The 26,900-nt window shown below is 40.4% G+C and overlaps 1 long non-coding RNA gene across 1 annotated transcript in view; it reads right to left on the bottom strand.

Annotated features, from left to right (window-relative positions):
- The window catches only part of LOC116759285, a 207,125-nt gene that overhangs the window by 73,686 nt on the left and 106,539 nt on the right, over nucleotides 1-26,900 (bottom strand). The window contains exons 5-6 of the long non-coding RNA XR_004351405.1: nucleotides 23,164-23,219; nucleotides 14,288-14,369 (exon numbers count right to left, since the gene is read on the bottom strand). This is a non-coding gene — a long non-coding RNA (uncharacterized LOC116759285). The remainder of the gene's footprint in view (nucleotides 1-14,287; nucleotides 14,370-23,163; nucleotides 23,220-26,900) is intronic.

Here is a 26,900-nt window from a genome sequence, read left to right as displayed (position 1 = left end):
CCGCTCTGCGCCTCTGCGGCATTTACCAAACAACACTGGGAACATAAACAAAAACCCGACGGCACCGAGTGGACCTCGTGAGAAGCCCACCTTTCAGTACAGTAGGGTCAGGTAAGTCAGCTGTAACAACATCAGTCTTCCTCAGGCCTTAACCACGTACGGTAAAACGAAGACAGATGCTTCCAAGGCGTATGATGGCCTTCCTGTGACAATGTGTGGAAAGCTCACGCTTCAGTCTATAGTCAAACTCGGTTTGGATGTGTAACCAAAACGTCATATTTCAACACCATTAACGGTGCATTAGCAACCTTCGTGTTTGGTCTGAGCTGGATTTTGCTTTCGGGCATCTCCAACCCTGCTAAATGGGCACACGGATTACAGGGAGGGTCGGACACACCCCTCCTTCCAGAGTCGTGCGGGGAAGCACGGGTGGGAAAACAGTCCTGTCACAGTCGCTTCTCCCAGACTCGGCTCTAGTTCTTGCTCTGGCCAGGAAATTGCTAGAGAAAGCAAAAACAGGGGCCAGGAACTGAGCACAGCGGTACAAGTCCAAACACAGGCTAGGGGAGGTGGTATTTCAAGTGAGCAACTGTTGTGTTTTACTTGAGCTCAGAGCCAAGTAGGAGGAGAGGAAGATGCGGACTCAAAGAATATCTTTCCCTGTAAAGTCTCTTTGTGGCAACAAAAGGAATTCTAGTAATTAGTATGAAGCACCTCTTGTATTTCCAGGGCATACGCCTCCCAAGAAGCTCAAAAGAAAAACCTTTAATTCAGTATCCTTTGCGGGGGAGAACTGAAATTAACAGTAAAACCTGACCAGTTCAATCCACTGGGGAGTGTGCTACAAATAGTGAGATATCTGGACCCTAGGAAAGTAATGTACTTTTGCTTTTTAGTTTCTTCTTTTTAAAAAGATTTCCTTTTCTTGTGCACCTTTATTATAAAAGTAATATAATATTACTACCGGCCAACAGTCCCCATGGTGCTCACTATGACTCAGGCACAGCTCTGAGCCTCCTGCCTTCCTTGAACTTGAGGAAGGCGCTCTGATTCTGCCGGTTTTAGGGAGAAGCACAGAGGGGCTGACTCCTTCGCCGATGGGGACTCGCAGAGCTGGTGTTCCAACCCAGGCCGTCCAGCGTCAGAGTCCTGCGCTCAGCCACTTCCCTGCGCTGCCATACCATGAAAACACGAATTCTAATACTCGAAAATTCAGGGTGTCAAAAAGAGATAAGTGACATTTATCCTACCCCGCTAATGGAATAATGCGGTGTGTTTCCTACTCTATTCATCCTTCGGTTTTCAAATCAAGGACTCTCTGAAAAGAAGATGGTTTTTAACCATATTCAAGTAAAAACGCTAGATAGAACTGTTTACGAAAACCTTTCCAAGCAGAGATTCTACTCGTAGATAAGACTTATTTAAAGTCAGCAGATCTATTTTTTGTGTACAATATGCACAAACCAGCAAAACAATTTTTTTGTCACAAGTTTCTTTACGTTAATGAAAAATTTTCTTAAGAGTAGTTATTTTTTTGTCTGACCCACAATTAATTATAATGAGTTCCAAAATCAGTCATTTTGAATCCACGCATATCCAAGTTTTCAAATAAGAAAACTGAAGTTCAAATATTTTGTTCTCTTTGAAGCTGCCTGCAGGCTCAGGTTGGATCGCACAGATTTGATGGTATACTTACTTCTGCGCAGATAAGAACCTGACCTTCAGTGTGGGAATGCTGGAACTTTTAGAGGCCTCAGCTGGGTTAGCTTTATAAGGCAAACAAAAAATGGCCCCCGAAATGGCCCCTGCGAAGTTTCTGTTAGTGACCTTTGACGCAAATGTTCCATGATATGTAAGTTCAAGACTGCCAGTCACTTGAGGCTTATTAAGGTTGACCAGTGTGAACTGTTACTTCACAGACTTGAGTGCATGCCACATGTGGTCTGCACAAACATTCCTTAGGGTTCCTTTGAAATAGACTCACACATATATGGATAACCAATTATCAATACAGGTGCCAAAGCAATTCAATGAGGAAAGGGAAGTCTTGTCAACAAATCATGCTGGAACAACCGAAGAAACATATGCAAAAGAATGAGCCTTAACCTCTACCTTACCCAATACACAAAAATTAATCTGAGATGGATCATAGACCAGAGTACAAAAGCTAAAACTATAAGACTTCTAAAGGAAAACACAGAAGGATATCTTTACAATCTTGAAGAGGCAGATTACTTAGGAAACAAAAAGTACTGATAATATATGAGGAAATTTGATTAATTAAGTTACTTCAAAATTAAAACCTTCTGCTCATCAAAAGACATTTTTAAGAAAATGATATAGACTGGGAGAATATATCTGCACTACAAGTTTCTGACAAAGTAATTTTATTCAGAGTATACATAGGAAGAAAAACTCCTTCCTATCAATAATAATAAGGACTTCCCTGGGGGTCCAGTGGTTAAGATTCTGAGCTCCCACTGCAGGGGGCACGAGTTCGATTCCCTGGCTGGGGAAATGAGATCCCGCATGCCATGCAATCATCATCATCATCATCATCCAGTTTTTAGAAACTTATTTATTTATTTATTGGCTGTGTTGGGTCTTCGTTGCTGCGCGTGGGCTACTCTTCATTGCAGTGCACGGGCTTCTCACTGCGGTGGCTTCTCTTGCTGTGGAGCAAGGGCTCTAGGCGCGCGGGCTTCAGTAGTTGTGGCATGTGGGCTCTAGAGCACAGGCTCAGTAGTTGTGGCGCACGGGCTTAGCTGCTCCGTGGCATGTGGGATCTTCCAGGACCAGGGCTCGAACCCACGTCCCCTGCATTGGCAGGCGGATTCTTAACCACTGCGCCACCAGGGAAGTCCCCATCATCCAATTTTAAAATGGCCACAAGAAAAATAAAAATGGGTAAAAGACTGAAAGAAGGTATACAAGTGGCCAGTAAGAACATGTTAGTCATCAAGGAAATGCACATGAAAAATCACAAAGAGATACCACTTGCCATCCAGGAGAATGGCTAAAATTAGAAAAACCGACAATAAACAATTGTGAAGAAGGAACTGGAGCATCTGGAACACTCATCCACTGCTGGTTGGAGTATAAAATGGTATAATTATTTGGAAAATTGTTTGGAAGTTTCTTATAAAGGTAAACACAGATCTACTGTCTGGTCCAGACAGTAGACCTAAGCCTAAATCCAAAAAGGAATGAGACTGAGAGAGAGAGGACTTGTTCATAGTGGCTTAATGTTCCTAAAAGCCAAAAAGGTGAAAACGATCCAAATGTCCATCACCAGGAGAATGGATCAAAGAATTGGGTCCATTCATACAACAGAACACTACCCAGCAATAAAGGAAGGAAGAATGAACTAGGGTACACACAACAACATGAAACTGTTGTGTGAAGGAAGCCAGACACGAAATAGCGCATGCTCTGTGATCCCATTTAGATGAAGTTCAAGAACAGGAAAAAACAGTGATATAAATCAGAAAGTGTTTGCCAGTGGGGGTGGAGGCTGATTGGATGGGGCATGAGAAAACCTAGGTGAAGAAATGTTCTACGTGTTAACCAGCATTGGGTTACGTGAGTGTACTTAACGCCACCAGCATTGCACCGTGGTCGTCTCATATCTTTGGGACCGTCCATACAAGGTATTTCCTCCAGAGGAAAAGATAAAACTTGCTGATTTTTCTCTCATCCAACAGTAGCAGTCAACTGATACGACAGGTCCCAGAACCAGTGTGACGGTGCTCTAAATTCTCAGTCATAGTGTGCTTTTAGGCCCATCATTTTTCAGTAGACTACTGACAAGCCGCACTCAACACATTCCAAGTGGATATGGACAGAAGGGCACGTGGAACAAGCTGATGATGTTTGTTCTGGCCAATACCAGAAATAAATTACAAGCATGTTCTGGGAGCTTGCATCCTCGGAGCTCAGGACATTTCAGCACTCTCCACATCTGTTTCTAGGGCATGGCCTCACAGGGCCTGCTCTTTGATCTAGAACAGTCCAGAGGCTCTAAACTGGTAAACAACTTACAGAATACAGAGGTCAGATACCAGAGGGTGTTTACTATCCTCAATTACGTCTAAGCCATTACACAAAGGAAAATTAATATGCAACAGTACTACTTTGCAAATTCTCAAGAAAGATTTGGGGCTTCCAGTATTGTACTAGAGATCAGGATAGAGTGAGAAGATTCTGTGTTAGGTTCAATCACATGGGAGCAACCGGCCCTAACCGTGGGGACCTCTGGGGAAGATCTCCAGGGATTCGTCACAGGGAAACAGCTGCTTTTTCCGAGTAAAATGAGGGAATGGTAAGACTGGAAACATCAGTTCAGAGTTTCTTCTGAGATACAAATGGATATCCCTTGTGTGAGAGAAATTAAAGGACTAATTAGTTAATATCTGATTTTTCCCATCTTCATGGTATCTACTAGGCATTTTCAGGAACTATGGGACAAATACGAGAAAGGGATGATGAATAAGAATTTGGAGCTTTTTTTCACAAAGGAAATGGAAAGGGAGAATATGAGATGCTTCTTACAAGAACAGGGAGAAGTATGAGGGTCTATCTGCGAAGGAATAAAAGTTATAGAAACGAAGGAACAGGAGATTCTTTCCAAAATTCCTATGTCTAAGGGCAGACAAGAAATTAAAAAGTAAGCATATGCACATTTATACTTGTATTAAAGATTAGTAACAACTACCACTACTCCTATATATATATATATATATATATATTTTTTTTTTTTAATGACTAAGTTGCATGTTTCACAAGATGCATCTTTTCTTCTAGCAATAAAGCTAGAAGAGTGTCTTGGGGTGTTCTGTGAGGAATGACTATAGCCTCCAGAGCTGGAAAGCATGTCTTTGTATAATAATGTCAGCTCACTGTTTCTTCCCAGCCAAGTTACTTTTTTTAAATTTTTATTGGAGTACAGCTGATTTGCAATGCTGTGTTAGTTTCTGCTGTACAGCAAAGTGAATCAGTTACACATATAATATATCCACTCTTTTTTAGATTCTTCTCCCATGTAGGTCATTATAGAGTATTGAATAGAGTTCCCTGTGCTATACAGTAGGTCCTTATTAGTTATCTATTTTACATATAGTAGTGTATGTATGTCAATTCCAATCTCCCAATTTATCCCTCCCAGCCAAGTTATTTTGAGGGTTAGTTTTTCCAAACCCCAACACCCACTGCAGTCATCACGCCCTCACTTAAACGTTTTCCTGGCTAAATGCATTTCTGACTTAATTCTTCAGAGGTGCTTCTGACAAATCAACAAATGAAAGGACTTCTCATTTGTTATGGACTGAATGTTTGTTTTCCCCCCAAATTCACATGTTGAAATCTTAATATGATGCCTTTAGGAGGTGGGGCTCTGGTGAGGTGATTAAGTCACGAAGGTGAAGCCTTCATGAATGGGATCAGCGCTCTTATAAAAGAGACCCCAGAGAGCTCTCCTGCCCCTTCTACTACGTGAGGATACAACGAGAAGACAGCTTTCTATAAACCAGCCTCCCGAACTGTGAGGAATAAATTTCCGTTGTTTATAAGCCACCCAGTCTATGGTACTTTGTTACAGAAGCCCGAACTAAGTTACCATTTCAAAATGGTGGTCAGGGCACATGAAAGATCCCATTACAGTTATACAAAAAAGTATACATACCCACCACCGTTAAAAGACTACCATGGGCCTGAGAGATTTCAACCAACATCTGGAAGCCGTAAAATGATGAAGTCCTGACGGAGGAGGCTGAGCAGAGGCAGCTCACAGCCCCAGAGGTTCTCTGAGACGGCTGCTGCTGCTAAGGCCATAACCCAGTGAAACCTCAAAGCGGCTCTAGACTCAGAAAAGGCAAGGACCGTATGGGCCAGAGATGACAAAAAGGGTAGAAAGGAGAAGATTAACTGAAAAGTCTACGTATCAACAACTGTTACTTCCGTGCCCAATTCCTATCTTTATGAGAAACAACAAACCTCACAGCCCCCCACCCAGGCAAAAACTAAAAATTAAAAAAGGGAAATGAGTCTCAAAAGAAATTAAACACAATGTCTAGTGAGAACTAAACAGCTAGTGTGGTTCTGAAAACCCCGAAGTCAAGCCCTCTTCACTCTGATACTGAGTCACTCTCCACACGAGGGCTGGCTCTGTGCCACCAGAGGGACGCAAGATGCACCCAACATAACGAGCCCTGGCAGCCTTAAGGGTACCTCATCTCTATATGAGTGAAGAGTTAAGCATAAATATGCAATTAAAGAAAGCCTGCCATGTGAAAGTGGAATACCAAGATACATAACAAAAAGGCCCTGGAAGAAACAGAAAATTCAAAAGAGTGAAGATATTTCGTCAAGAACCCTCAAAACAACTTTTATGAGTGTCCCTAAAAAAATGTGAGAAGCGATAATTACATCCACATAAGAATAACAACAACCAAAAAATGCACAAGAAATAGCAATCCAAGAAAAAGGCCTACAGAATTAAAAATGTGGCCCCAAACAAGAAGTATCAGTGAGCGCTGCATGCATGTGCCTGGGTACCCTGACCTCACAGCTGTGACTCTGACGATATAATCCTGTGTCACAGACCATGCCTTACCTAAGATGCACTATATTTACAGCACACAGTCAGAAGTCTAAAATGGCACATGCAGAACATGTTCCTGGGAAGAAGACAGTGACACAAAGCTCCCTTGTTCAAAAAAATCTGAGTCTGTTTTTAACTCCTCTGCTCGTTTGCAAGATGACCTGTAAGCTTCCCTCCATACTTGTCTGTCCTTTCCTATAGGAAGGGAGAAACCAAAGGTGGTGTTTTTAGAGGGACCTAATAAAGACTCCTGGAAAGTATTAATAAGAACTAGCTTAACGTGAAGACCTCAAGATACTAAAACATATTAATGTAGTACATGTGAAATCTTCCCTGGAGATCTTCACATAGAAGATAAACATCCCTCCCATCTGGGTGATCTGCATACTGTCCTTCCTGGAACTACAGAGAGGAACTGAATCACTGGTTCAAAACCCCACTAGTCCCAAAGCTTTCTTTTTATAACCAAAAAATTCTGTAATGCCCTATTTATATTTGCTATTCTGAAATGAAATTCATTGGTAAACATTACCTGGTATACACATATTTTTAAAACATCAATATAATACCTTAAATGTAACGTAGAGCCTAAAAGCAAAACAATTTATAATGAAAACATGACATATTTCAATATGTACATAACTTTCAGGTCCCATTAACTATGTAATGAAGTAGATGCTTATCACTTACTTATAAAGAATACCTGGATTAATAGAAGTCAAATCAGAAGCTTTCCATATTAAAAGTACAGGAAAACAAAAGAGGAGAGGTACAGGTGAATGAAAATGAGTATATCCTGTGTGTATTTAAAGTATGCCAAGGTTATCTTGTGCTTTTATGTAAAATGAATTTAGGTCTAAGATCGGATAATTATAAACTAATTTTCACTGCATGAATATCCGACAGGATAGTTGAAACTCATGTGGGATACAGGGCAGTTCTTTCTGTCTTTTCCACTGTGGGACATTTAAAATTTCTGATTCAAGGCCCTTCACTGCAGAACCAAACAACGTACCAAATTTATACTATGTCCTCTAGGGGGCAGCACTGTTGCCATGAGAACCCCTGGCTGATGACCTATGGGAGTTTTCCTTCCAGCCTTCATATTCTACCACAGAGAATCGAATCTTAAAGAACAAAATCAGTAACATACCTAAGAAAAATATTAATAAGGAAAATGACTATGAAGAAATTCGTTTAGGTTTATGCCATTAACTATAGCCATATTCAACACTATTTCCTCTTTTTGAATTCAAGATAACTAGTTACTTCATATAGAATATGGAATGAAAAGCTATTATCTCTGTGACATTTATTTAGATAGCACAAAGTGATTCTGGCTTTACAACTTTTAACTTTCAAATCTAGTTAATTAATGATGAACAGGGAGTTTTCCATAGAACTCTACTACTCTCATTTCCTCAAAACAAGAATTAATGCATTCTTTCATATGTGGTCATTACAGGAAGGGGGGGAGGGAGCCATTTACTGTAAATGCCTTTCTGATGCAATTCTACCACCTCTCTCAAAGAGAAAATTCATCTAAGAAGGCTTAGTCACTTCTTCAAGAAAAATGCCACCGCACTGAATATCCACAGTCGGAACCCCCTGCGTGAGGAGAGAACTGGAGCTGGTCCCACCAGGAGTAAATGTGGGGGAGTGGCAGGGGGAGAGGTCTCACGGCTCCTTCCTCAGAACAGATTAAGCAGTATGCCTCAAAATTTGGCCTTTAACATAGGGAAAAGTCTGACACACTTGTAACATCATTGTTTCATAAATGATATGCAAACACGATCTTCCCCGCCCAACTTTTAAAGCATACTCCCTAAAAAAAATGAGACTTAAGTTATGAACTAGTAACCTACATGTAATTAGCATCTTAGCAACTAGAGTTATTTTATGTTAATTTAAATATTAATTAAATATTATTTTAAAATTTCATGCACAGAAAGAGAAATGGAATCCTATGCTTAAAAGATTTGAAAATGAAACTACATTTTGAAGAGGGTGGATTTCACATCAAAGGGAATGATGACATACAGGGTAATCCTAAAAACCAACTCAGAGGGAAAAACTTAAGACAAACAGTTCTGAGCTCTTCTCAGAGGACTAATTTTTCTAAAATCTCAAATCCACCCAAAGGAAAACAAGGAACGATCCAATCTACCCTTACCTGGATGCCCATTAATTCTTCTAACAGCCAGATGCACCCCTTGCTTCTGTGGAGGAGTCAGTGCCAAGTCCAAAGCCCAGAAGTCTCCCAAGACTCAAGGCTGTTTCCTGCTGGAGTCCGAAATCCCCGATTAGTGAAACTGCACATCGTAATATACACGTTCCGAGAAAGCTATTGGCCAAGTGAAGGCAACGAGTGTGGAAGTCTGATTTGCCATCTTTGGGGCATGCCTCTCATATCCCATCTCAGAAAGACGAAAGACACACCACGTCTGAGTGAGTCAAAACTAGACAGGGTTCGTTTTTTTCTGTAGCATTCTCCCTAACCCTACGGAAACCACCGGGAGAACAAACCACAGTGAGATAGGACTCCCTCATCAGGCAAAGTCAAGGAAGAAAGAATTATGTCGACGCTGCAATTTTAAAATAAATCTCAGGCCACTGCCAAAGTTTTCTGTGTTATGCAGCTGCCTAAGAGTTACACGTAAGTATAGGCACAGTCCACATATTTTTAAGCCAAGAATTCTAAGCCATGGTTTCGGGGCTCAGAATTACCAAGAAGCGGTAAAAATTCTCAAAAGAAATTTAGTCTTTATGCTACACTGATGATCAACGAAGAATGGAGCAGTGGTATAACTGATCTTAGAATTAGGGGTTTTCAACACGCAGCTCTTGGACCACGTGCATCAGAATGACCTAAAGTTGACTCCGAACTCTGGGGTGGAGCCCAGGGATCTGCATGTTAAGAAGCATTCCAGGTTATTTTTAAATCCTTTAAAGTTGGAAGATGATTTTTTTCCTGTCAGTGGAACTGAACAGTTGATTACAGCTGCTGCCATCTTCCCTTTCATTCAGTTATTTTGTCTTTGACTCCTGCTGAAATCAGGAGCGATAAGGGCGCTAAAGCCACCTCAGTCCTGAGGCTTTCACTCCAGGGGAGAGGAGAGCCTGCCTGGGTTCACCTGGCCTCTCCTCCCCACCACCTCTCTACCTGAGAGACAAAAGCTCAAGCTGTGGGAGCTGAAGAACACAGTACTTGATGTTGAAGGTGAACGTTACATGAAAAGATGTTACCAGAATAAAACACGCTGCTGAAAACAAGAGGAGGGAAATGAGGAGAGAGGACACTAACGTTTACTGACTGCTCACGATTTTCCAGGCACCACATCAAGAACGTTACAGACAGTTTTCCTTGCCACAGAAGTCTCACCGAAACAAAAACAAAAAACCCTGCTTCGCAAGGGGACCCACCGGCAACGCATTCTCTACGTCAGACTTCACGTTGGCCCCGTATGCCCACCTCCACCCCCATTACCCTCTGAACATAAAGGATTTGTAAAAAGGAAACTGAGCAACACTGTCAGAAATGCACTTAAAATGATATCGTCTGTCCTTATGTCTTGTTCTCAGTTCCTCCTTTATCCACCACAAGACTGTGTGAACTTGCAGAAAACTCACAGTCCTTTTCCATCAAGCTGTGCTCCACTTTAAGCAGTCAGTTCACTTCAGTCCAAAGTGCTGGGCGGCAGGGTGGCGGTGGGGAAGCACCATCATTACAACGTGCATAGAGACATGTGATTTGAACATCACCAGCGAGTATAACAATTATGTTTCACTAAATAAAAAGGGTTTACCTGTTCCTCCAACGTGCATAAAGTTTCTAAGGAAACTTTCTGGATGAGGGGAGCCCAACTTAGAAAACAGTGTGCTTACGAACAAGCTTTTCCAAGTGCCCCCCGCTGCGTCTCAGGATGACTACACACTCTGACATCCTAACACAGACAGGGCTATAAGGAAGCCGACTTGCTATCTTTAATTTTACCGTGAGTTGGTCTAGTGTATTTGGCGTTCCAACTATTTTGCCTAATAGGTAAAATCTGCATCTGTCAGAGCACCGGTTCTCAAACTGTACGTTAGCACTGGAAGCCCTCCCCCAAATGAAATCTTAGGTGAAAGCCCAATAGAGGCACCAGATGAAAGCAGAGCATCCTTGGTTGATGTGGTGGGCTAGAGGATGCAAAGCCCTGCTGATCTGGGCCTGCTGACTCATCTCACCCCTCAGCGTGGCTACCGTGGCAACAATGCCAAACCCCAAGGGCTCTGTTTTATCTTTTCTCAGACCTCGATGATTTTTAAAAATGTATACTTTATTATTTTATTCTATGGATGCCTTTATGTCTCAAAGTTGGGCATATATCAAAATTGTTAAAAGCCGTAAGTCCAAATGCTGCTTATTTACTACATTAAGCTTAGGAATTCTGTTGCGTATTTGGCTTGTGTGGACCCAAGCAGAGAGATTATAATCTCTACCGGTATCTCTTTGTCAACAATACTCTTAGCATATCTGCAAGTTCAAGGTCATTTTATAATCACAAAATTGTGTCAAGATAATGCATCTTCAATGAATGAGAACATATTCATGATGTACAAGACCCCTTGCCATGATTTCACTTTCACCAGTGGCTTTTAGCTTGCTACCTACAGTACAGTAAGTTTCAGACTATATACTAAAACTCAAGCAAAAGAAAAATATTACCCTGAGATTAATAATGAATTTGAAGAGTTGTTTGGTAACCATTATTTTGAAAGGTATAATACCTGGTCGGCAGAGAGAACAAAGATTGAAATGCCTTCATGAAGACCCAAAACTTTAAAAATTCTACTAATAGGAAAGTGTATTAGCCTTTTCTTTTTAAACATTTTCTGACTGCTGTTAATGTGTTTCATCAGCCAAAGCCATCACATTTCAAGTGTACATGTGAGAAAGAGGCCAGAGTGAAGGGGCTGTCCTGAGTCACCTGGGACCACCAACTTGAACTGGGGAAAGGCCCCAATGTTCTTCGTTCAACTGTCCCTCTGTTTGAAAGTAGTAAACTTTTATGTACAAGAGAGTGTCATAAACACTTACATACACAGGAGTGATAAAAGTGATTTGTCATTTCAAAATCCAGGCTTAAACATATTCCTATTTTCAGAATACTCTAAATTTTCCTACGATTTCCATTTTAAGTTGTTATTGAAAATAATCATGGAAGTTACTCTACTCATACTACTCTAGTAGTACGTAGGTGATTTTAAGATAGGCAACCTTTTTCCATGAACAGAAGCATGGCTAAGAGAAATAAAGACATTAAGTAATACCTGGTTACATACCCAAAATGTACTTAACGTCGGTGGGTTAGAACTGGTGCCACTTTTCCCTTAGGATTGATGCTGCTAATGAAAGTTAGTACCCAGAGGTCATTCCACAGAAACTTATTTCACTCATAATGTATCTGTAATACAATACTATATAAATATACATATATATACACACACACACACACACACACATCTGAAATAAGATGTATACCGCAACTGTGTTGCAATACCAACAATTATATGAGGAATAAAATAAACTAAGAATGATGTTTATTTCTCTATGCAAGTGTGTAAGAACGTATAATCAGAAGAGGATGAACCAGACTAAGACACTTAAGAGATCTGAAAGTTAATGACACTGACTATTATGCTTTATTCTACCTCCAAATATACTACGCTCTTTCCTCTTGATAATGATTACAGCCCTACTCCTGACTTATCAGCTATGACTAGCACCACTGGGGGCTCTCCAAAATCAAACAGAGGGAAGAAAGAAAAAAATCTTAGAGATTTACTTGAAATACGATAAAGATGTATGGATTTAATAACAAAGACGACGACCTAAAGGGGGATGGACAGGAAAAGAAGAGAATGTAATATTCAGACTTTCACCAAGTTCGATGGAAAAGGTGCTGGATTAGACACAGCACCTGAGCCAGGACAGCTTGGCTGCTGTGTGGAGCAGGGGCGTGGGAGGCTGACCAAAGGCAACGTGCAGTTGGTCACGTGTAAGGCCTTGTGTGGTAACCTTGGTCCGAATCTGGCTGTCAATCTTTCAAAGAAGTATCAACAGTTGTTTGGTCTGGCTGGTGGCTCAGTTGGTGAGAACAGAGAATCAGGGCTCAGCAGGGGCAGTGGCGAATGTTCAGCTTCATGGTCACAGGGCATGAGCAGCTCTAAACAGTAAGTAACCAACCATCGGTGCTGGCCGAAGACGGAACACACTGGAGACTACGGACAGCTCAGGACGCCAAGAGCTCTCAAGAGCTCTCTGTTCTACCAACAAAGTTACTTTTCTGCGTGATGTTCTTAATGCCTTATTTAACTGGGGAGGAGTGGGGCAGAGAAGTTAGGTATCACAATCTGAAAAATCTGTTACTTTTGTCATACCTCACCTTAAACACCTTCCTGAAAATGATTATTGGATCCTATCTTATAGTGATATGAGCTCTATGTATTTTTAATATTACAAATGTGCTGAAAGTGAATCGGAAATACAGTAATACTTAAAGTCCTTTTAAATGACAATACAAACTTTGCCCTTGCTAAATAGGTTGGTGGCATTTAAACATATGGCGGGGGCGGGGGCTTGTTTAAAGCTGGTGAATCCCAGCTCCACTCTCAGGGGAAGTTAGGAAAGAGAATGAAAAGGAAGGGAGTATTGGTTATAATCAAAGGTATCCCCACTTTGGTTCTAGACAAGAGTCAAACAGGTTTAATGCAGTGTTCTTCAAACTGTAGGGTAATTCATTAGTGGGTTGTGAAATAATTTCAATGCATTGCAAGCAGCACTTTTACAAAAATGAAACGAGAATAAAACAGAAAACAAGAGCTCACTCAACGTAGTGTAACTATTGTTTCATAAAGTTAACTGCTTCATTTACGTGTGTTGTGTGTACTTCTTCATGATGTAAAACACAATCCTTTTCTTGAGTTCCAGGAAAGAAAATGGTTTATTAGAAAGAAGATAAAGCACCATGGTTGAGATGAGGTGGGAGGATCATGCTTGGATGTAATTTAATCAGTGCAGTGCCTACACGGCCTTATGTTGAAAACTAACCAAGTTAGTTTACAAAATGCATTTACGTTACCAATCAATAATTCTAAAGATACCAGGCAAGTCATTACTCACTCATTCACCCAGTTAAGTGTCTACTCTCCCTACATAAGGGTTATGGAGAGAGGATGAAATTTTAAAAATTAAATAGGGTCACATATTGTAACAACAGCTAACACATACTCAGCGCTTACTGTGTGTCTGATAGTGTTCTAAGCACTTTATGTATCATTAACTCATCTGATCCTCTTAATAACCCCAGAAAGGTAAATACTAATATTATCCCTGTTTTTTTTTTTTTTTTTTTTTTTTTTTTTACAAATGAAGAATCTGAGAAATTAAGTCAGTTGCCTAAGAGGCGAAGCCAGTATCTGAGCCCAAGACGTCTGGATCCAGACTCCTCACCCTTAATGTACAGAATCCCTAACAGTTAAGAGCACAATCATCCATAATTGAGAGTCCGACTGTGGCACTGGGGAAACGGGAGCCCAGGGGCAAACTTATGCCATTAACACTACTGCCCAGGCTTTGCTGTCTGTCCTCATTTCTCCTGCTATTAAAGTATAAGCCACAGTCCAGGCCAGAGGCAGGCAGCTCACCTCTTTTACACTTCAATATCCTGGATCCATTCTGAACACGATTCCCAGCAAATCAGTTCAAACTCCATCCTTTCTTCCTTCCCTAGAAAACATGTAAGAATGCGAATGAGTAGGTCCCTACGTTTCTGTAATGAATCTAACTCTCATTTATTTAAAAGTTAAAAAGAATTCATTCTCAGGTGCTGGCACTTAAACTTTTCTATTAGCCAAACATTTCTGACACATCTTCCATGTCTTATCTCCACGAACCAGTGAATCCTGTAGCTGCAGTGAGCACTGCCAGTCTGGGTGATACAGAGCTCGTGGGGGTACCTCTTTCTTTGCACCCACTTGTGTTACTCCCCTCACTGGTTTTCAAATAAGATCCAAAGAAACTGCAGGTGTAATACACACTGTGGCAAGTGAACCATCGTGTTTCAGAAAAATATGAAAGGATTATGTACTAAAGATTTCTTTTCCTCCCGTCTACCCAGCCTTATCTTCCGGTTATATACTAAGCCCTATAGGTAGGGCCTAAACAGATAATAAAATAAGTAAAAATCAACATAATTCCTGGTAGCATGGCTACCCTTCCTCGGCTACCTCAGAACCCAAAACAGCACCATTTAAGTGCTGAGTAAACACAATATGCTTCCACATATTGACAGGAGAAGGCAGTACTATTCCTCCTCGTATTTAATCTGAATTAAAACAGCCAGTGCAAATGAATTCTGGAACAAAAGCGAAACAACATTTAGGTCTCCGTCTGACAACTACACCCGGCCACACAATTTGAAGCCTCTCATGAAAGCATCTTGCGACAAAACAAACATCATCATCTTTCAAACGTAAAGAAGTTATAAAAAAATTAATGCATAATGAAGCACTGCACATTGTGACGTGCAGGATTAAATTATTAGAATAATTCAGGATTCTTTCAAAATGCAGTGAAATACTCAGATAACTAAGACAAACCCTGAGGCTTCAGTGTACTGTGACAACGATTTACCACACTTTGCTACATAGACATTCTCTAAGGAGTCTGTCAAAAGTAAGGCAGTGGTTTAACACCCTTTTGAAAAACACATATGAGGTAGAGTGCTGTCAAAATAAAATTTCCAACTGAATAATAACTGTGTCAATATAATACTAGAAGCTGGAAATATGATTTTACTATTTACCACTATCACAATTTTTAGGTTAATTTTAGGTATATTTAGGTTACTTCTTTTCCAGGTCGGATTAAACTGTTTACTTCTACCAGGTATTGTGTCTAAAACCAATACTTTTCACATGGGTCACAGGGTACATTTGCTGTAGTTTAAATAAAAAGGATGAGTCAAGTATATACCAATCTAGTCAGTCAGCTTCTAAGAAAGATACACTTTTGGATAAAAGAGTGGTAAGGTCTGCACTCTACAAACATGACACTTTTGACTAGTGGTGTTACACATGGGGATTTTTTTTTTTTTTTTTGGTGATGATGCTCGTTTTCCTGCCCCATTTACCCTGTCTCATTAACTGTACTTGGAACCAAGAGCATTCATTTGGTCCCATGCAAATGATAGTAGTACCTGGTTCTAAGAATTCGACTTTTCTAAATTGGGAAGCAAAATTATTTACGGGGTAGGGGGAAAGAAGTCCAACATAAATCTGTAGTCTCAGCAAGCTCAGCGCACTAACACAGTAAGTTAACTGACAACACTAAACCTGCCTTTCTACCGGTAAAAAATCATACAGGTAATAATATTCTCAACAGGAGGGGATCTGCCAGAGACCTCCCTAGAATGCAGGAATTAGGGGGTGGTGTTTTCTGGGTTGGACAGGGGCACAAGTAGCTGAGAAAGACATGGAACTTCTCAGGGAACAACTATTTCTAGAAAAGCAGGTGGTTCCAGGTTTAAAAATTATCGCATAAAACCTTCATTGTCATTGAAGTGACGATTAGGCCTCTCTCTTCCTTTCCCATCTGTACCCACCAGGCTACCCCCAATCGAGCAGAGTGGAAAAAACAGTACCCACAGTATGAGTGGGCTTTGCTTTCCACTACCTTTTCCTAAGACACACACTTTCCAAGTAGTGTGTTAAAAAACAAAAAGCAAAGACAAAAAAGACTGCGGTTTACTATTAATTTCTGAAAATTATTCAAGTGAAGGGGATCCTTTCACAAGGTATATGTTCATCAATCATGATGTTGTACATTTTAAACATTTTATAATATCATCTGTCAATTATACCTCAATAAAGCTGAAAAAAATCATTAAAAGTCCCGGTTGAAGAAGTGCTATCTACCTGTCAGTATTAGTTCTGCCCTTTAATAATTCTGTGGCTTTGTGCAGTCCTATCAGCTCTCAGAAACTCAGTTTCCTTCTCTGTAAATTGAAAAGGTTAAATGACTTCTAGCCTTCCTTCCTACTCCAAATTCAAATGGTTACATTTAAATTATTCTGTGACTTATTCTCCCCTTCAAATATCTTTGATCTTCATTCTATACTAATTTCACCTTTAAAAAGATAGGAATAGTGGGGGATGGGAGACAGGAGGACTTGTTTAGATAGATTCAAGTGTTAATTAACCTGTTTTACCCTGGACATTTATAGTTTTAAGAATAGGCAAATGAATTTGAATCTACAATGGAAATGTAATAAAATCCATAATTTAATTGTGTATTAATTTAAACTTTTCACAATATTTACAACTTATTTTAGATTATAGGGATATTCCTCTATTTTACAAATATATGTTGAGCCACTTCCAAATCCACTGCTGTCTGCTGTGCATTCCAGAAAGCAAAGAACCCAAAGCAAAACTAAACAAGAAGTTACTGTGAAAAGAAAACTTTTTTTTTTTTTTAAAGAGAAGTAAGCCTTTATTTCCTTGTTACACAGAAAAAGCTGGCTGAGTTGGCTGCTGAAAACTTTTCATTAGCCATGCTAATGTTCCCTTCCATTAAGGTGGTAAACTGAAAATTGATTTTACATATATATTTATTTGCCTCTTCAATCAGAGGTATTGGATTTATTTTCTTCCAATGAACATAACATACCCCCAATATGGAAATCCTTCAGAATCTGTCTGCCTAAAAGGTCCATTTCCTACTGAAATCACAAGATGTATCATGTACAACTGAAAATAGCAAATATGCAGGAAATACATGAAACATGTTGATTATATACATTTAAAAAGGGAATACTACTTTCAATTTTCTTATATTACACTATTCTATCCCTGAGGACTAAACAATAGATTGTAAATTGCAAATATTTACCTAAAAATCTTTAACCTCAAGAATATGAAAGTAATGCTACAAACTTAGGAAAATCTGAGTTACTCTTTTACTCTGTGAAAACCCCCTCTTTTAATGAGTATTTTCCTTGTGTGGCTATCACAGCTAATCAACAATGTAAAGAAGCTTTTTAAGCCTTTAAATATTGCTGCAACATTACTTAAAGCCAGCTACCATTTGGTTCTGATGAGACTGTGGTCTCTGCTGGGAACTGACTAGAACCTTCTGTTATCAAACACATTCTGTAAAACTGGGATGGTGGCAGTATCTCCCCTCACACTCATCACCCAATGCTTAGCACGTAGGAAATAATAAAGGCTATTAACCTGTCCTCTTTGCCATACAAATTATCACAAAAAAATAGGACAGATCAAAACAAACCCATCCTGAACTATAGGAAACACGACTAAAAGAATGTCCTGAGAGCACCACTGAGTATCTCTGTATGTGTCAACAATATCAGCTGCATGCCTTTAGCACTTAGAATGAACCTAGCATTTCACTTACTTTATTTTTGTTGTTATTTTTTTATTTGGCCACACCATATGGCATGTGGGATCTTAGTTCCCCGTCCAGGGACTGAACCGGTGCCCCCTACACTGGGAGCACAGTGTCTTAACCACTGGACCGCCAGTGAAGTCCACGCTTACTTTATTTCTTGACAACATAAATACTTAGGCTCTAGTGCTACGAAGGACTGAAGTTCAAAACTAGCAACCCATAACACACTATGTCATATCTTGTTGTTTACTGTCTTCTTTTTCTTTTATTCATGCTTTTAAAACAAGTGCTTGGCTACCTGACGTGACTTCTCATGCTTTTCACAATCAATCCAGGTGCCTTAATAAAGGGGATAAAAATAATTTCCATTTTCACTTCAGTTTCCCCTCACAGAAAATGAATAAAGGAAAACGGCCAAAAAAACTGGACAAGTATGAAATAAATACTTTTTAAAAAATACATGTTGTTCTTGTTTGGGGGTTATAAACTCACGGTAGTTTATGTTCCCAAATACTGTTCAGATTTCTGCCATAATTTGTCCCCTTGAACCATCAATAATATCCTTTTCAGCTGTGCCATTCTCTGAAGCCAGTAAAACCTTGTCCGATGGCAACGTGGTTTACCTTCTGAAATGGGGGCACAGGGCAGGGCGGGGGGCAGCACAAATGCCTACGAACGGAGCCAGGCAGGGGGCAAGGATCAACTCCTGCTTCTGTATACTCTCAAAGCTGCTGGTTAAAGGGACGAACAAATATACATTCTGGTGCTTTTCTACTGATTTCCAGGCATGTACTGTGCACTAGGACTAAACAAGAGCAGGCTAGGAAACAGACTAGAAATCATTCTTAACAAAAAGTTTTTTCCTAGTTAAAGGCCTTTTATGGTTTCTTAATTTTTTTCAAAAAGTAGGGATTCAAGTGAAGTAGTTTTGAAGTATTTATTTGAACTCTCTCTTTCACTACCTTCTAGCACCTGCCCCTGCCTATGCTGTGCTAATGCTGTGAGCTCACTGGTCAGGAACGGAACGGGACAAAGGGAAGACCCAGGGCTCACACCAAAGTTTTAGGATCGCTTATAAGGTTACTTGGAAGAAATCATCGGGCAGGTAAGAGAACATGTAGTAGGTATCTCAAAAGGCAAGAGGACAGAGAATGGAAAGGAATGAAAATAACCCCCTCTAACGGTAAACACAAGACCGAGGTTGACGCAGTCTCAGTGGCGATGGGGATGTGATGAGGGAACTACAGAGCACTGACTGCCATCTTGGGAGAGGCTGGAAGGATTTGTCCTCATGGTTTATTTATATATGAGCTGCTTATTCAGTTCTTCTGAGATAGGATCTTCCATTAGCTCTATGCATATTCCCTTTTGTTTTTCCTCAGTTTAGAGAGGGCTCTGGATCACCTACCAGTCCAACCCCTCTGGCATCTTCCTAGGACTGGCCTTCAACTGCCTGGAGACGATATGACTGCCAGAAAGGTACCACTGCAACACCTGTACCTTCCTAGGTCCTCTTCCATGCAGAGATGATGCATTAATTGTGTCCTAGCCCAAATGATATAAATGCACATGGCTGTAGGATACTGCACCGATTCAATCAATCTTCAAAGAAATTAGTGAGTAAAAGAAGGAAGAATATATCTGAGGAACAGTCGTCCAGGAAGAAGTCAGTGTACCTTAATTAATTAAGACTAAGAAGAAAACATCAGAAAATTTTATTGTTGTGCATGCTCTATTTATTTAATGGAAAAAATACTTTATGATTCATTTAAAATTGCCATAGAGGGCTTCCCTGGTGGCGCAGTGGTTGAGAGTCTGCCTGCCGATGCAGGGGACACAGGTTCGTGCCCCGGTCCGGGAGGATCCCACATGCCGCAGAGCGGCTGGGCCCGTGAGCCATGGCTGCTGAGCCTGCGCGTCCAGAGCCCGTGCTCCGCAACAGGAGAGGCCACAACAGTGAGAGGCCTGTGTACCGCATAAGAAAAAAAAAAAAAATTGCCTTAGAAAGTAAAAAAAAAAAAAAAAAAAAAAAAAAGAAGAAGAAGAAGAAAGGGAAATCAAAATGAAATCCTAGATAATGATTTTTGTTAAAGGATTTTGGTAAATACACCTTAACATCTACTAGCTGTCGAAGTCTGCTTTATTGTCTTCTCACAACACTTTCAAACCCTAGATAGGGCAAAACAAAGCAATCCAAATTGTGCTATATGGCATTTAAAATCATTGTAAAGTATAGGAATGTGTTCACCTATAATACTTGGCTAAGTAATATTATAATAATATAAAATAATACAATATAATAATTTGGCTAAATTTTGGCAAATATGCTATATTTATAATTATATGGAAAGGCCTCATTAATCATGACTGAAATTAGAACATACTCAAAGAACCAAATGAACTTTGGCTTGGCTTCAATAACAAAATATTTAGAAACTTCTATGACTACTCAAATGAGATCTTTTAACTCAGCAAACTGGGATATTCTGTCTCATTTATTGCCTATAAACCTTAGAAATAATCTTCAAAGACAGGTGAATACTGGTTTATCTTAGGTTAAAAGAACCATTCTGCACATTATAACCATTAAAATTTATTGTACATACTGAGTAATCTTAGATGTATATAATTATGATTCCTTTATAAATAAACTTGTCTCTGAAATCAGTGAGAATTTTGCTAGCACTGCACAGAAGTCACCACGATATTGTGATAAGGGTTCAAAACAGGTTAAGCAATAGATTTTAGCTTCTTGTTTTTCCAGCACTAGCCTTAAAACTAGAACCAAATGCATCTCTCATCTAACAAATCAAGCCGCAAACCTACAACATTTAAAATGAAGTTCTTAACTATCTTGGAAGAGTGAATTATCATTTCCAAAAGTTTTGAATAGATCCTGGCTTGTTGGGTGCTTTACTAAACTATCATTTTATAGTCCCATTAAGAAAGAACACATGAAGGTAAGGAATCAAGTTTTACCATGAAATTCTTTCCCCTCATTGCATATCAGCTCCCTGACTGAGTGATATAGCATGAACGCATTTCAGTTTATTAGATGCTGAGCCAGAAATCCTAAAAATGCTTAAGGAGATTAAGTGATTAAAGTGGGTAACTTCAATGCATTCCAATATACAAGCTTTCCTGCACACTATGAAAGTTTAGTAAACACTGAAATTAATGAAAAATACATGTTACTTTTTTAAAATTATACTTAATATGTAAGATCGAATAGCACAGAGGTATCTATTTCATTTGAAATAGTAATTCTTGTCTATTGGTCAGGAGAGGAATGTCAAAGTTCAAACAAAGAAAGTTGAGGAGTGAATGGTATGTGACAAAACAGAAACATAAGCTAAATTACAAACGAGGGAGAGAGTTTCACACATAAAGAACTAAGTTAAGGCAAGCTGGGGGGCGGGGTGTTTAGGGATAAAAGATACACACACCTTACCACAGAATGTGGACAGAAAGGCAAGAAAGCGGGTGCCCCTACCATAGCACAAAAATACAGCAAGTCTGTCAAAGCACTACTGACTAGTAGGTTATGAAACCCATTTGGTAGGTTATGAGGAACGTTTAAATGAAGAGAGAAAAAAGAGAAAAAGAAAAAGTGATAGAGAACACAATAGACTAGAGAATTCTATCACACTCACATATAGTGAAGATGTATCGGGAAACCATACATCCACGTGTGCAAGTGCGTGCACTGGGTCCTAACGTGACACGTATTTCTTCCTGTGGGTTCCAATAAAAAGGTATGAGAGGGCTTCCCTGGTGGCGCAGTGGTTGAGAGTCCGCCTGCCGATGCAGGGGACATGGGTTTGTGCCCTGGTCCGGGAAGATCCCACATGTCGCGGAGCGGCTGGGCCCATGAGCCATGGCCGCTGGGCCTGCGTGTCCGGAGCCTGTGCTCCGCAACAGGAGAGGCCACAACAGTGAGAGGCCCACGTACCGAAAATTTAAAAAAAAAAAAAAAAAAAGGTATGAGAACCACTGACACATTGAGCACACCACTAGTGCCCGCCTCCCTCAAGTTAATAATGTCACACTTCTGAATAGAAAAGTAACTTCCAAAGCTAATAATATCCCCAAATGCCAGAGGGGAAGCATGGCAAAACACAAAACCACGGAATATTTAAAATGAACTATGTGAACTATGACACAGAAGTCCAGGGAAAGCAAGCCTGCTAGAGAAACGTCTAACACTACCAAACCAGACTGCGGGGCCTCCACTCCCAGAGTTTTTCTCCCCACCCTGAATAAAGAGTGGAAGGAGTGGAGCCGGGGGAGACAGAAGAGCTGAAGGTGGGAGGGAAGGTGGGATCTAGAGCATCACTCTGGCCAGGAGACCCCAGTCTCCCCCCCAGCGACGTAAAGAAGGCAGGAACCGGTACAGATCCAGAGAGATGGGGTGGGTGAGGAGAAAGGTGACATGTTCAACTTTGCAATCTCAAGGCCAAGCACAGCACTAGGCACATAATAGGCCCCTTATCAATGTTTGCTGAATGTGTCAGTAGGTCTTAATAACACCGACAGTTTTGTGACGTGAAGGCAGTGCCTGGGCAGGGTCAATAGTTTGAAACTTCTTACTCCAAGTAATCTCGGCGTCATCAGAAAATGTGAGTTCTGTTCTTAATGCCATGCTCTCCATCTTTACTACCTATCCACAAGCCATTTCAGTGGCTACCTGTAAACGAAGCCATCTCCACAAATGATAAGCTCTTCAAGAATTGGGAAGAAGCTTGTTTTGTTTCAAAAAGCAAACTGATCTGACACAAGGTCATCACGAATTGAGTGCTCAACACCAAAAGTGAACGGGTATTCAACTACTTAGCGTGCTCAAAGATTAAGAAATTAAGTTTCTCAGGCCACTGTAACAGGTCACACAGAGACCATGTGATGTTCACACTTGCTTTAGGGGCAAATGGTTTGTTTTTGTTGGGTAGTTTTGGGATGTATGACTGGTTTATTTTAGGCTCAGGTACAGCTAAAGGAACTTAATAGTAGCAAACACTTATGTAGTTATTTACTGCGTGCCAGGTAACCTTCTAAGGACTTCACAAATATTAACTCTAATTAATATGTACACAACCCCTGATAATGTAGTTACCTGTTCAGTGGTTTATTCTGTTCCATTAAAAGTACCTCCGTTTTTTCCATTTTCTCCTGCAAAAGATGAGGAAAATATTGTTAGTGAGTGGTCACAAATGCACACATAATGTTTTATATCATTGTTTGATATCTTCCAGACTTGAGAGTACCAACAGGGCTTCGTGAAACTTTAGTGAATTATTTCAACTGCCTAACTTTACTGAGTTCCTAAATAAAACCATTAAGACAATATCATTACATGTATCGATAAAAGGAGATTTGAAAAACCAATATTTTATGATTTCAAAAGAAATCAACATGGCATAATAATAAAAAGATAGATGCATAGGGAAACAATGTAGGGTAAGATTCTCCTTGACTCTGAATCATTCTACATTTAATATGCCTTTCCAAACTACGTTCCCTCTGATATTCTTTTTTAGGTGGCAGCACCCTTCCCCACTGGGTGAAATAATTTCTGTTCTAAAGATAGAAACAATTGGTGAATATAGCTATTGATATTACAGATTTACTTAAAAATTTTAAAAATGATAATGGAAAAGCATCCATCAAAAAAGAGGGTGTTGCTTAGGAAAGGTAGCAGTTCAGAGAGTCTCCACCAGGTGACATTTACCTCGGGGAACTCACAACTGTCCAGGTTCTGTCCCTCCCTCTGTTGGCTCCAAAAGTCTATCTCACTAAGGTGCCAAAAATGATCATGTTTATCAATACTGATTCATGTTAACAAAGCTCATAAAAGATTGACAGATAAGCCACAAAGCCTATGGATTCATTTCCCATGAAAAATATGTCATCAGACAGCCTGGACACTTGCTCCATCCAGCTTGACCAACATACTCACGTTTCTTTGGCCAATAAATACTTCCTGAAATCCCAGGTGTGGGTACCATACAGGCAGATCAAGCCAAATTAACAGCAGATTGTTGGGTGAGCAAGTCAGAGCAATCACAGTCCAGATGCCAGTGGCCTCCAATATTCTCTCTCCAGACAAGTGTTCTCCTATCTCCTCCACTACCACCATCCTAGTCCAAGCTGCTATCATCCTTCTCCTGGACAAACACGAAACACTTCTTGCTATTTTCCCAGCTTCCGCTTCCTCCCTTCCAATCTATCATCCACAAAGTGTCCAGAGTAAACATTTAAAAATAGAAAACAGGTCATGGCTCAGCCCTACTTCGACTCCTTTAATGCTCTGCATGGGTCTGATGATAAATACCCGAGAGCTGACTTTCAAGCCTTGGTCTGGCCCAGCTCACCCCTCCAGCCTCCTCCGTGCACACTCTTCCTGTCACCCTCACATTTCAGCCACACTGGTCTCCTTTTACTCTCTTAAATGCACAGATCCCTCAACACTTCAGAGATTTTGCACACCTCGTTTCCTCTGGCTAGAAACTAATGCACATACTCTGCACCTTCCCCACAAAGCACATACGTGCCTAGTCATCTGCAACTCCTAGCTCATGTCACACGACCCCAGACTAGGACATTCCCTTATCTTAAGCTCCCATAGCATCTTGATCTTCTCCGTTGTAGCACTTACTACCGTTTGTAATTACACATTTATGTGATTATTTAATTTACGTTTATTTCTCTCACTAGACTGTAAGATGCTCCATAAAGGTGAATACTGTGCTCATTTTATTAGCATGTTCCACAACAGTGGACACTCAAGAGATATTTTCATGAATGAATGATGGCTTTGGACCGTTAGAACCTGCTGCATCCATCGCCAAAACAGGGATCATTTTGCCAGGCAGACCATATGGCTTTCCTGAATGGGCTCCATCCTCCCTGATGTGTCCTGCCCCTGGGGGGGTCAATAATTAGATGGGCACTGTCTAACTCACTTCCGTAACTTTACTGTTTCCTAGGCTTCCATAGCAAAAATAAATCTTCAGATACTAAAAGAGAAACGGCACAAAGTTCAAGATACATTTGAGTAGCACCTCTGCAGACAGGACTTGTAGCAGTGGGCTCCTAAGAAACACTATAAACAAAAAGGAAAACATAAATTGCGGCCAAAGGAAACCCTTGCTGAGACAACACTGGAAAACAAATAAATATACATGCACGCATGTGCACAAGCACCCAAAGCAGTGGTCCTCGGAGGGGGGCATGAAAGGCTTTGAGTTTGCTGTGGGATGACTACGGGGCCGACAGCAACAACGTGTGCAGCTCTCTGAAGGAGGCTCCATACACTGCGCCTCCTCCTGTCCCTGGGGCCTGACTCTGCACACTTGGCACACAGGAGACCCGGTGTGTACTGACTGTGTCATTCTCCTATTTGCCTTACAAATCAACAACTAATCGACATTCCCTAACTCACTGCACAGAATGTTTTAAACGGCTCACAGCTGTGGTTTACACTTTAAAGATGTTCTAACATTGCGGTCCTCTTATGTAATGAGAATGAGAACAAAACTGATAGGAAGAAGTTCCACAATGCCCTTGACTCTACATTCACATCTAGTCATCGGGGGCTAGAAAGGGCCAACTTCACTCACTCATCATTCAACAAACAGCATGCACCTGAATAAGCCAGGCATGGTTCTAGGTGCTGTGGACACATAATGAACAAGACAAAACCCCTGCTTCTCAAGGAGGTAACGTTCTAGGAGGAGACAAACAGTGAACATATATTAAGTACAGGTATACCTTGGAGACATTGCAGGTCTGGTTCCAGACCTCAATAAAGCAAGTCACACACATTTTTTGGTTTTCCAGTGAATACAGAAGTTATGCTTACACTATACTGTAGTCTATTAAGTGTGCAATAGCATTATGTCTAAAAAAAAAACAACATACATACTTTAATTTAAAAATTCTTTATTGCAATAAAATGCTAACCATCATCTCACACAGAGTTGCCAGAAACATTCAATTTGTAAAAAGACAACATTTGCAAAGCACAATAAAGCAAAATGCAATAAAGCAAAGCACAATCAAATGAGGTAGGCTTGTAAAATGTAAAATATGTTGGGGGGGGTGTTAAATTTTAAATAGGATGGTCAAGGAACGCCTCACTGAGAAACTGACATATGAACAAAGACCATGACTCTTTTGGAAAAGAGTCATGTAGACATCTTGGGAAAGACAGTTCCAGACAGTGGATCAGCAAGTGCAAAGGCCCTGAGACAGAAGTGTGGCCTGTCTGACCTGCGGCATTCATGGGAGACAGTAGTAGGATGTGGGGCCAGAGAGGTAAACAGTGACCTTGTTAGGGTGCCCAAAGGCCTTTGGCTTTTATTTTGAGGGCCCTGCAATGCAACAGAGGTGTTTGGGGCAGAGGCAAACATGATCTGGCTACTGTGTTGAGAACAGACTGAAGCAAGGGAGGGAGCAGCAAGACCAGTTATTAAGCTTCTGAAACAGCCTAGGCAAGAAATTACAGGGGCTTGGACTGGAGTGCAGCAGTGACACACAGCAGTGCTGCTAAAAAGCTGACAGATTCTTCATGAAACTTTGAGAAAATACCCTAGGATTAGCTCTAACTCATTTAATGGCTGATTTTAGCAGTCAATCTTTTTATCACTAAAGGGGTTTTTTTGTTTCAATTATTACTTTTATAAAAGAAAACTTAGTGGATTTTTAGCTATGAAGAAGTAATATATGATCATCCCAGACAGTGGAAAAGACCGAACAGGCAAAAACATTGTCACATCACATTACAAAAGAATCGAATATTCAAGTCCTTGTGACACTGGTCACCACTATGTATTAGCATTTTTCGTTTAC

The sequence above is a fragment of the Phocoena sinus genome, chromosome 9, assembly GCF_008692025.1.
Source record: "Phocoena sinus isolate mPhoSin1 chromosome 9, mPhoSin1.pri, whole genome shotgun sequence".
Classification (NCBI taxonomy): Eukaryota; Metazoa; Chordata; class Mammalia; order Artiodactyla; family Phocoenidae; genus Phocoena; species Phocoena sinus.
Note: the sequence above shows the minus strand (reverse complement) of the source record. Positions and strands in the feature narration are given on the sequence as shown.